Raw genomic sequence first — 11,650 nt, 5'->3', positions numbered from 1 at the left:
CAAAAACCGCCCCATTAAAAGTTTGGTTAGTTTAAATGGTGCCTGTATCGAACAAGTGGAGGTAATGACTTATTTGGGCGTGACATTAGACTACCACCTTTGCTGGAAACCCCAGGTTGAGGCATTATATCTTAAATTTGCACGCCTCATGGGTTGTTTAATCCAGGATCACAAGAAGTCCTTCACCAAACGTATTGCCCCAGTACTCAAGATCTACGAAGCAAAAATAAATTCAGCCACTCTGTATGGTGCTGACCTTTGGGGTTTTAAAGATCTAACCTCTTTGGTCAAAGCCCAAAACAAATTCTTGCGGAATTTGATAGGTCTTCCTCAATCCACACGTATTTTAATATGGAAATGATTTATGTGGTATTATACTTACAAAGTCTTATTATACTGTTTAATATATCTTTTAGAGATGATTGTAATGATGGTTTTTATCAAATTTTCTTCTTTCCATGTCCCTGATATTTCTGTCTTTTATGATTTTATTATCGAAATAAAGACTTATGAACTGAACTGAACTGACAATTTGCACCCCCGTAAGAGGAACAGTGCACTAAAGGGAAAGTTAGGTTAGTAGGGATGGACTGCATTGCTGTGAATAGAATACATGTACCCTGCTTGTGGTACCAACGTTAGCTCAGGGACAGGGGGATTAGTGCATTATTCAGACAGTCACTGAACAGGGCATGTGGACTGTGTTTCCGAGGACAAGATACTTTGCCCTACAACGTGGGTTTTGAATACAAGCTGGACAACAGCTCCACCGCTGGTGATCAAAAGCGCCAACTTTTAATGAACAATATATATTGTCTAAATTTCTTGTTTATTCCAGCTGGGCTCCAAGTGTAAGTCTTTCCTACAGTTTTATAACAATGTATTCCTTTGGTCATCCCATTCATGAGGAGGAGCAGTATTTTTCAGCTCTGCGCCCTGCGCGAAATGAGCCCATTTGGTTCTCCTGGTCTGTGAAGAGTAAAATTGTGTTTGTGGCAATTATCCTGATTTCTTTAATATTGGTGCTTGGGGTAACGTACTTTCTCAAAGAGAAATATCCTGGGCATACTTTGATTGGTACTACGCCTGCTCCCCCAAAATATCTTTGTTACTCTGGCGCCCCACAAGGAGGAACACAGGAAGTCCAATAAAGATAATGGTTTTTATTCAGACCCTGCATCAGACGCACGCTGCTTATAATACTAATTCTCATATCATCTTGTCATGGTGTATAGCCCTAAACACTGCCAACACAGGTGAGGAGGAGAAACACCATGACTGCTTCCTTGTTATTGGAAATATAACCATACCATGGGTTTTATTTTTTTACTGTGAGCTGATGTATTTTGTTGGTGTATGATGTCTCCGAAATAATGATGGTGTCCTAGTTGCTGGTTATGCCATATGTACCATGTACCATGTATATTGTAAAGCGCTCTGATATCTTTCAGGATCATGTTCGCGCTATATAAAACGTTATAAATAAATGTATCAAATTGTGGAAAGTTGTTGTTTACCAAATGTGAGATCTTCCCCAATACCAGAGCTTGTTGCTCTCATCAGAGCCAATGATCAAATAAACATTTACGACTGTACACAGGCTCAAAGTATGTGTTTGGAGTGACGCATGACTTTGGTTTCCTCTGGATGCAAAAGGGATTCTTAACTTCTGCCAGAACCCCCAATTAAGAAAGGCCAGTATGTTAAAAAAAGCTCTGAATGCACAACAATTATCTAAGAAGGTGGCATGGTAAAATGTGCTGCACACAAGCCTCATAACAATGATGGCTCCAGGGGTAACAGCATAACAGATTCTGTCGCTAAAAATGCTGCTTTGTCTGAAAACGCTGATGTTACTATGTGTATTGTCAGAACTGATCTGTTTCCAATGTGTCACCTAAAGATTTGTCAGAATTTTAGGAGCAAGCCTCCAAAAAGGGAAGAACAGTTTTAGATCAAGTTGAAATGTGAAAGTGATGCCGAGGGGTTATGGAGAGATAGCAATGGGTGAGTGGTTGCAACGCAATTTCTACTCCCCAATCTTAGAGCAGCACGTCAGCAGGAATGACATTGCATGCAGCAGCACCACATTGGGATGCACTCTTCTTTTCTTCACCAGCCTAGTCAATCCCACAATGCTGTCAAGGGTATAAAGGCAAGCTGCATGGCTCCTCAGATTGATTTTATCCAGATGCCAAGGTGTGCTACCTACTCATATGTTTTAATGAATGCACGTTTTCAGGATGGGTGAAAGTGTACCCTTGTAACCGTTTGGATGCCATTACAGTAGCAAAGCACGTACTCCACGACTCATATTCAGGTGGTCCGCGACTGTTTATACAATTAAATAATATTTAGGATATAAGTAAAATTCATATAAAAGCAGCTATACATTAAGTTTGTATCCTTTTATTGATTTGTAAGAGCAGCAAATGTACAGCAAATAGAATCTAGTATGGACGACTGGTAACCTCAATTGAAGCTGCACTGGTATTTGCAGATGAAAGATACTGAAAGCCCCGAATCACAGGATGTTGAGCTGACGCCGAGTCTCTTCACTCCCCATGTTGAGTTTATTGTCTTGCCCCTCCAAACACAAAAAAGTGATATGACATGGCTTGCGCTGGCTACATCATAGCGCTTTTTTCAGTGACTTTCAGCCAACATGGCTAAAAAACTTTCACATTGACAAGGCCAATAGCTCTGGCATTGCCGAAATCTATTGGCTTTGCCAGTGCTGGTTCGGTGTTGATGGGATCTTGCTGAACAAATGTGGAAACAGTTGAGCTTTGAAGTGAAGAGAGGGTGTGGCAAAACAACCAGAGCTGCTGACAGGAGACCTGGGAAGCCAGGTTCGAATCTCAGGCTTGGCTGAACAATTTGCGATTCTGGGCAAATCACTTATGTTTCCCCCGCCTACAACAATGAAAGTGTCATTGTGTAATGTAACTGGTGAGCACTTAAAGCTCTCCTGTACCAACAGCTGGTGTTAGCACTATGTGAAGGAGGAGGACGGAACAAGCGCTCTAATACCATCGTATTGTGCAAAAAAATAATAAGTGCTGTTTGTGATTTAACAACTATTTAAGAAATGCATTTATTTATGTACATGTGCATGCATTTTTCAGGCCCCCCAGCACTTTTGTAAAAATCCCACAATTTTTACAAAAGTGCCCACAAAATATGTTTTTAAAAAAAACATGACATTCACCCTCTCTTTACCGGCTCTGTGCTGCCACCGAGCCAGTCAAGGGAGGGTGAGCAACAGGCCAGCAGGCAGCAGAGGTGTTCAAACCTCTGTTACTTGCCTTTGAAATGCTAATCGCACCCTCCTGTGCGAATAACCTGCAGCCTGCCTCACACATTTGTGTGCCCCCTGCAGACTCTGCAGGCCCATGCTGCCATGATGCCAAAAAGAGCAGGTTTCAAATGGCAGTCTACTCTCTTTGGCATCAGGCACCCTCCGGTTCCAGGCACTGTGCTGCTGGAGACTCTGCAAAGTTACAGACTGATATAGCACAGTTTCCAGCAGTAATAGAGCACAGGCCTTCAGTATTTTTGTGGCAGGCACATTTTTTTGCTGACTGCAAAAATACCATGAATTTTGAGCTTTTGGGCTGCAAATTTAGCTTTTTTTGTTAGTGAAATTTGCCACCCAAAGCCAGAAAATCATGTGGGGTCTGATTTAGTGGTATGTGTACAAGGGGAAAGCCTGAAAATAAAAGTACTGCTATGGAGAGTTTGAAAACAAAGAAAATAATTGCTCAGCAAACCTGGAGCAGTGTAAGGAGACATGTACTTGGTCCATGAGCTATGGATGATTACCAATGGAGAGGGTGTGGCCTAATGGCTAGAGTGGTCTACCTCGAAGCTGGGGTATTGGGTTTGAGTCTCGGCAAGGACGCTCAACATCCTGTGATTCTGGTCAAATCACTCATTCTCCCCCGTGCCCAACAAAATTAATCTGTACGTCTGTGAAGCAACTCGTGCTCCAAGCACTCTGATACCGTCAGGTCGAGTTCACGCTATATAAATCTCCCCCCCCCCCCCAAAAAAAAGATGGTAGGAGATAGGCAACCTTTAAGCCAACAGATAGAACACGACACGTCTCTTTGAAACAGTGCATGCGCTGTCTAGCTGAGACCTAAAAAGGGGAAAAAACTCGGTGATGCATGGGAACAGTTCTGACTGAATTAGAACGTCAGGGGGTGACTTATCTGAAGCAGACCAACAAAATGATATAGAGGATTCTTAAACCCCCCCTCTCCCATTGTGACGTGACACCCAAGACAAAAGCGAGAGATGACAAATGGGTAAGCGCAAAAACGGAATGCAACAGAAATGCCATTGTAACATTTCAAAAAAGGATAGTAAGAGATAATGTATGTGAAACTCATATTGCTGGCATAATGGCTGTTGGACTAATGTGATGGTTTGTTACCCTGATAATATATATATATTTTTTAAAATATAAATTATGTAAATTAATGTTGACAAATGCCCCTCAAAGTAAAAAAAAAAAGTTCAAACACAAAGAAAGAATTTCTTTTTAGCTCCCTATCTAACACAGTTCTCAGATCCTGCGGCTAGTCATATTGTGCTACAAACTTTTGAGCAGCTTTTTAGGTCGAGCCTCAGGCATTGCTTTAGCAATGCTTGCTATAGTTGAGATATCAAAGTCAAAGAGCAAGAATCCAGCAGCACTGAGTAGGCAAGCAAGAAACAACATTTTATGTGAACTTGTCATGTAGGTAGAAAAAAGGATTCCAACTGTGCTGGACAACTGGGCCAAAAAAAGATTTATCAGTTCTGGAACAGAATTAATGACAGAAGTGACTGGTACACATAACCCGCTAAGGTTTGGCGTCTTAAATGGTCAGAAGATGCAAGAAGGACCTGGATCAGCTGTGATAATTTGCAGGCAATGCAGACAATATGCCTGCACAACATCTGCTATCCAGTCGCTGGTGTCTGTACTACTAATGCCAGTAGCCATGCTAACAATAAACTCCGATGGCCAAGTGACCTGATGAACAACCTATATCTGACGATATGGCTATCATTCAATACACCTCTGCTATCAGATCCACTGATGTACCCTCAGCTCTTGAGATTCCAAAAGCTATGGTACATGTTGTATGGGATGGGAAACACAATCTTGTGTAATGCCAAAATGATACACACAAATGTATTTATTTGTTTTTGAGTTTTATATAGCACTAGCTATACCTGATGATATCAGAGCACTTTACAAGTTGTGGGCATAGGTAATTATAGATACAAGCGAGGATACGTGTAGGTCAAACAAAGTCAAAGGAAGATAAGCAATATATCATTAAAATGGTGAGAACAATCAAGAAGAGCAAAACAATTTAACATTAGGTAATGGCGTTAGTGCAAAAATAGAGACTGATTGGGCCAGGTGACCGTAACGCGAGAGTCAATAGAGGGTGATTAGGTCTTTGGGAAACGTGGATCAGCTTGTGAGCAAGTTGAAGTCGCTGTTTAGAAATAGAGATTGGAGGTCCTGTTTCACACTTGCAGAAAGACTACTTTACTCTGTTTTAATAATCTGCCATCAAGTTTGCGATTTTAGATTATGATTGGTGTTGCATTTCAATTTTATTAATTTTGTATCTAGTTTAAAGCCAACATGGACAACAAAGTTGACGGCTGCGTATAAGTGTACAGCTTGGCGAACGGTTAGAGAAAAATGCACATCATTAAAACTGATGCACCCACTCTATTGGATCACACTTCAGCACAATAGTGAATCAGATCCTGGTTTGCAGCTAAACACTTGGAAAGTAACACCACAGATTTCAGAAAGGTCCCGTACTAATGGCAGAGTGTGCACCATACAAGCGGCAACTAACAATAAACCAAATAGAGTTATGGGAAAAAACATGATGATGCGGATGCTTTTGACTGAGTACTGACTCCAAGCATAAATCCAAAAAACAACCAGCTCACAAGCATTCAAAATTCTAGTAATGCTTATGTGATATTCCTTAATGTTTCGTAAAAAGCACTGAATGACCAGAAAAATAGATTTACTGGTGCTATGGTGTGGCGTCCTGAGGAATTCTTCCTAAATGTCATCATGCACTCATACACAGCATATCAAGTTTAAAAAACATATTTTTTTAACATTTCAGGTTTTTGGATGAACAAGCAATAACATGTTGAAGTACATAGTATTCAAATACATATATTCACATGCTCCATATTGGAATACAAAGCATTTACAACACATACAAATGTAACACGCATGAGCCTTATAATCCAGGATAATCTTACTCCAACTACATGTAGTTGCATCAGAACACTTCATAGCCCCTATGACGCAGTGTTGGACCCGGGGTCACCGGTCCACCTAGGGTAGCGTGGCACCAAGTGGGAAGGCCTAACTTCAAGGCAACCGTGTTGTACTTGCGTCACACTCACCACAGCAACTCAGCGCACCTCCACTTAAAAATGACACCACACCACCTTTAGAAAAGTAGAAATTTTTATCTTTCGTGTTTAATAGGTTTGAAATTGTCAACACATTTCATCAGTTAAGACTTGAGCAATGCAAAATTCAAGTATAAGCATTAAGTAAGGGAAAGAAAATTTCATTACATTTGGTTCAGAGCATTATCAAGCAGTATTCAATAACATTGCCAATGTGCCATTTGTAGTACACTATAACCAAGCGAGGGATTAACAGCATTGGTTAAGAATTAGGCTGGTATTTACACCATCAATTACATAAATAGATAAATACATAAATATTCCCAATGAAGAAGATTAAATACGATTACCATCAAGTCTTTTAGTCATCTATTTGCTTGACCTACATGAAAGTTCAAGAAGATGGCATAATAGTTATTAACCCTCTTCTCAGCATAAAATTACACAGTAACAGGAATTGGTATTATTTCAGAGAAACAGTTCCTTGTACCATTCTGGGAAAGCAGATCAAATAAATTCACTTGAGGAGAGAATCCAGGTAACTGAAGTAGTGATACAGGGTTAACCAAAAGATCAGGCCCATGCAGAGTCGCCACTGGAATGGGGGGAACTTAGTTATAAACATTCCCCCTCCCCCTTATTTGGCAGGTTATCTCCCTTTATCCCTTCCCAGAGCAGGCAATATCGTTCTAGGCCTCAGGTAGGCAGGACTAATTCTCACACTTTAAGGACTTCCAACAGTGTGGGGAAGAACACCCCCGTTATCCTGTCAACTGGGGCCGCTAACAAGACCTCCACACCTCGGGCCCAGCGTGCACAAGTTCCTCAGCTCCTCACCTGAGGACTGTTGTTGATGGAAGGAAGCTGGCACCCCCACACGGGAAAAAGGGGGAGGGGTTCCCTGCTCATAATTCCTCCTCACTCGGTGTCCCCGCTATGCCCACAGCGCCAGAGACGGCAAGACAGCGTTGTTCGGCGGCAGCAGGAGGAGGAAGCACTGACGAGGGAGAGTGACGCGCTGGGATGGAGCCTCGGTCGCTAGGCGACTCCGCCCAGCGTCTCTCCCAATCTTCACTCAGCTTCACTTCAGCGCGGGCCGGTTTCCCCTCCCAGTCCGGGCCACAGCGATGACTAAGACTTCCCAGCAGCAATCACCCCAGAAGCGGAGGCCGGTAACTGGCACGTTAGGCCCCACGCACGAGAGAATCTCCCGGGGGCTGCAGCGGTGAGTCAATTGGGGCTTGAAGCACAGGGGGATCCCGGGCTAGCTGTGGTATTTATAAATGTGATCCTGCAGCGCGAGGAAACCCCTGGGATCACGGAGGTAATGGGAAGGGCAGTCCTTTCCCACTAACGCTACAGGCGGCAGCAGGGGTTCTAAGGGGTACTTCAACCAGGCTACACCTCCCACTGGAGGCGGCAGCACTCACCACCTTTAAGAATCTTCTGCCTTCCTCAGTTCACGTCCTGGTAGATCCCCTGGGCCAATTTGGGAGCCCCACTCCAGTGGAGACACTGGGGAAAAGTGGGTCAGGGCGTTGATTAATGGCAAGGTCAGACCAGCAGGTGGGGGGCAGCGTCAACTGGGAAGGGCAGCAGCCCCAAAAGGCGATCAACCCCTTCAGTGCGCCGACCTCCTCACTCAGCAGCCTGTACTCCAATCAGCCCCTCAGTGACCACTGTCTTCTCCTCCAATCTCCTCACTCCCCCAAAAAGGCCGCCCAACATTCCATATTATATAGCCTGGGCCCAGAGTGTCCAGAGTGGGCCAGAAGGTTCTGGAACCCCTCATGTCACCCTATGGCCCAAAGCTCTGAGGCAAATTCTGACAGGCCACCATTTTGTGACTGCGCACCCATCCTCCATTTTAAAAGGAGCACCTGCGCCCCACCATTAATCAGTAATGATGGTGCGCCCAGACTTTTTAAGCCAACACACCCAAAAATCAGAGTGGACACAAAAATAGAAGGCAAAAAGGAAGAAAAATAAGGAGGCACCACCCAAAGAGCTGACAGGTCTAACACACAGCATTCCAAGTTTTATGCTTTTCTTATGAAAACTCAAAGGCTCATCTCAGTGAAAATAAAATGCCCACTGATATATTGTAAAATAAAGATTTATTCAAATAAAGTAGTTGTGATCCACTGGCTGTGCATTCAACTAATAATAATTGTTTATCTCATATTTGAATTCATATAAATTAAAAGGAAAGAGAAAATGAATCCCACATCCATATGTATATATGTACAGAGCTTGTTCAGAGCCAACAGATCCACATATGGAAATGAAACATATTATTGGTCGTATCAAGTACCTATGGATGCACACCCACTGTGAAAGGGACAGTACTGTCTCACTTCTGTTCTACCACATAATCTACTACTGCCAGTTTTTTTTTTATATAATGTCATATCTGGTGCATGTGATGGTGTTTCGTTTAGGAATCACCCAACTCTCTCATTGCAAACTGCAGTAAATACCTCCTATTGAGAGTTTTTGGAGGTGAAAACAGGGAATTACAGTGTGTTGATTCCACTGAATTCTGCCTACATGCAAGTTCTCCAGCACGTTTTCCCCAGTTAAATATCAGCAGGTTTGATAACCAAAATTCTCTTAGGGGTAAGTTCCAGGGGTCCTGTGTTTACGACAAAACTGACTCTTGCAGGGATCAGAATGTTCCTCCAAACTCAGACATGGCCATAGTCTTTCTGCTGTTTTCCCGCGTAAATGGAACTTTATGCCTTAACTCCTTCCCGTTGACGAATGGCACATCTGCCATTGACGGTGACATCCTTGAGCACTTTGTGAGCTGCCACTTTAGAAGGGTAAAGATCGGAAACAACTCAGTCACTTGCACTTCAGAAGGTTCCAAAGATCAATTTCATTTATTAATAATGACAAAGGGAAGCTTGCCCCTGCAGCACTTTTTAGATCTCAAGATAGGGTTGCCAAATTATTGTTTTATTCACAAAGAAGCTTCAAATCATTATTTTTATTCTGATTGCAACAGAAACAAATGTGTATGTTGATATTGTGTTTTTTCCTGCTGATTGTTGAGTATTTTTCTGTACTTCGATTGCCGTCGCTCCCAATTACTTGAACAACTGTGGTCGACAGAAACATTGTTCTCTTCCTGGAAGTGTTGAATCACAGTTGATTGCTGTAAAAGTGATTGCGTGGCCATTCCTTCCCTGGACGAGTTGTTGAAAGAGCTTATCTTGTACTTTCCCAGAGTGCTGGCCTGTCTTTAGACCTTTCTCCTCGGAATAACTTTGATTGGGTGTTGGCCCGATATCCCTGCACGGGAGCGGGCAGAGAGCCCCGCTCCGCTGCTTTCCAAACACCCATTAGCCGAATCACAAGTAATGACCACCTGCGCATGCTCTCTGATTAGATGTTAGTTGCAGCCAAAGAGTCATATTGACAGACTTTCACCTCTCCATGCCCAGGCCTCGAATCAATCAGGAAGCAGAAATGATGAAAGATGCTCTGTGCTTCTAGCAAAAATGACAGTGGGAGATAAAACGACTGCAGAGATAATGCCAATAGGTTGTGGTTGGATTCAGAAAACCAGACTTGTCTACAAAAAGCTGTTTGCTTCAGACACTACGTAGCACAGTCAGCACTCTATACGTGCATATATATGCTTCCTTGAAGAAATAACTGTTGCTTTTGTGTGCATTCTAGAATCTAGGACAAGGGCTGAGGGGGCGCCTCACAAGAGGAAAACGATCTGGGCGTATAGGCCAACTTTTATCAGTGGTGTGACACAGTTTTCTTGGTGGTATTGTGGCTGTCCATATGTGCAGTTAGGGATGACACGGCCATACATTGTGTTTCAGGGAAAATAATTGTAATTGTCTATGAAAGGTGCCACAAACTTGGCAAGTAAGGCAGCTACAATTCAACACAGCCACAATTTCAGGATGACTCAGAGACAACTGTGTATCCTCATGGTAGGAACCAAACAGAAAAGTGACACGCACGCATAACTATCACAAACTAAGAATACTCCAATGACTCCCAAAACCAAGTGGAAGGGCTCCCGGTTTCTGAAAACACTACAAGACCATACAAATGCAGAAATGCACTCTGTAAATGTTGATGAGGCAACAAGACAAAAAGCAAAGGTTACTGCTTGTTTCACAGGGTTATAAAGGACATTTTAGAAACTCTAGAATTTTAAACCCTTTTACTAAATCATCACCATTACTTAAAGTACAATAATAAGTAAATCAATCAAACTTTCCTATATGACAATACATGCAACAACCAGTATGCTGCTACTAGAGGTGTTTTTTTCTGTTAGTTCTGCTCAAAGAAAATCTTTCAGTTCGATGCACGACGCTAGAGATCCCACGGCCTTCACAGCAGAATGTCCACATTGAAGGCCCCTGAGGATCTCATAACTATTGCTACTCCTGATTGACTTTAAATGGCTATTCATAAATAGTTATCGAGAAAGGGAGGTAATAGTTCAGGAGTTACGGTGACTAGTATTGGCTTGTTGAATTGAATTGAATTGAGCTTTTATATAGCGCAACTGTCACCCTACGGGTATCCTGGCGCTCAGACTTAGAAAAATCAACCTACACGCAAACCGGAGCAACCGTAGGGGCAATATTAAAGGTCAGTCCTAGGGAAGAGCCAGGTTTTCAGGCTCTTTCTGAAATCCGTCAGCGAGTTGGCCTCTCTAATGTTCTGTGGCAGCCCATTCCATAGTTGGGCGGCCACCACGCTAAAGGCCCTCCCCCCCATCTTGGAGCGCCTAAATCTAGTAGTCACCAACAGGCCTGTACTAGAGGATCGAAGCTGCCTTTTTGGATTATACCAAGTAAATTTCTCTCGTAACGGGATAGGACCTAAGTTGTGCGCAGCTCTAAATACAATGCAAAGTGATTTGAAATGTACCCTTTCCTTGATGGGCAACCAGTGAAGTTCTCTCAAGGCCAGCACTGTGGAGTACCTACGTTGTCTATTCAGCACCCTCTTTGCCGCCATGGACTGGACTCTCTGCAACCCCTGAAAGATGTATTGCGGCACTCCCAGATACAGGGAGTTGCAGTAGTCCAGCCTACTGAGCACTAAATTCCTCACTACCAAGGCGCGCGTATCTTTAGGGAGTAGTGGAAGGATCTGGCGTAGCATACGCATCAAGGAAAGACATACCCCCACAGTCTTATTAGCCTGTGAT

The sequence above is a fragment of the Lissotriton helveticus genome, chromosome 3_1 (assembly GCF_964261635.1).
Source record: "Lissotriton helveticus chromosome 3_1, aLisHel1.1, whole genome shotgun sequence".
Classification (NCBI taxonomy): Eukaryota; Metazoa; Chordata; class Amphibia; order Caudata; family Salamandridae; genus Lissotriton; species Lissotriton helveticus.
This window is presented reverse-complemented; position numbering follows the sequence as displayed.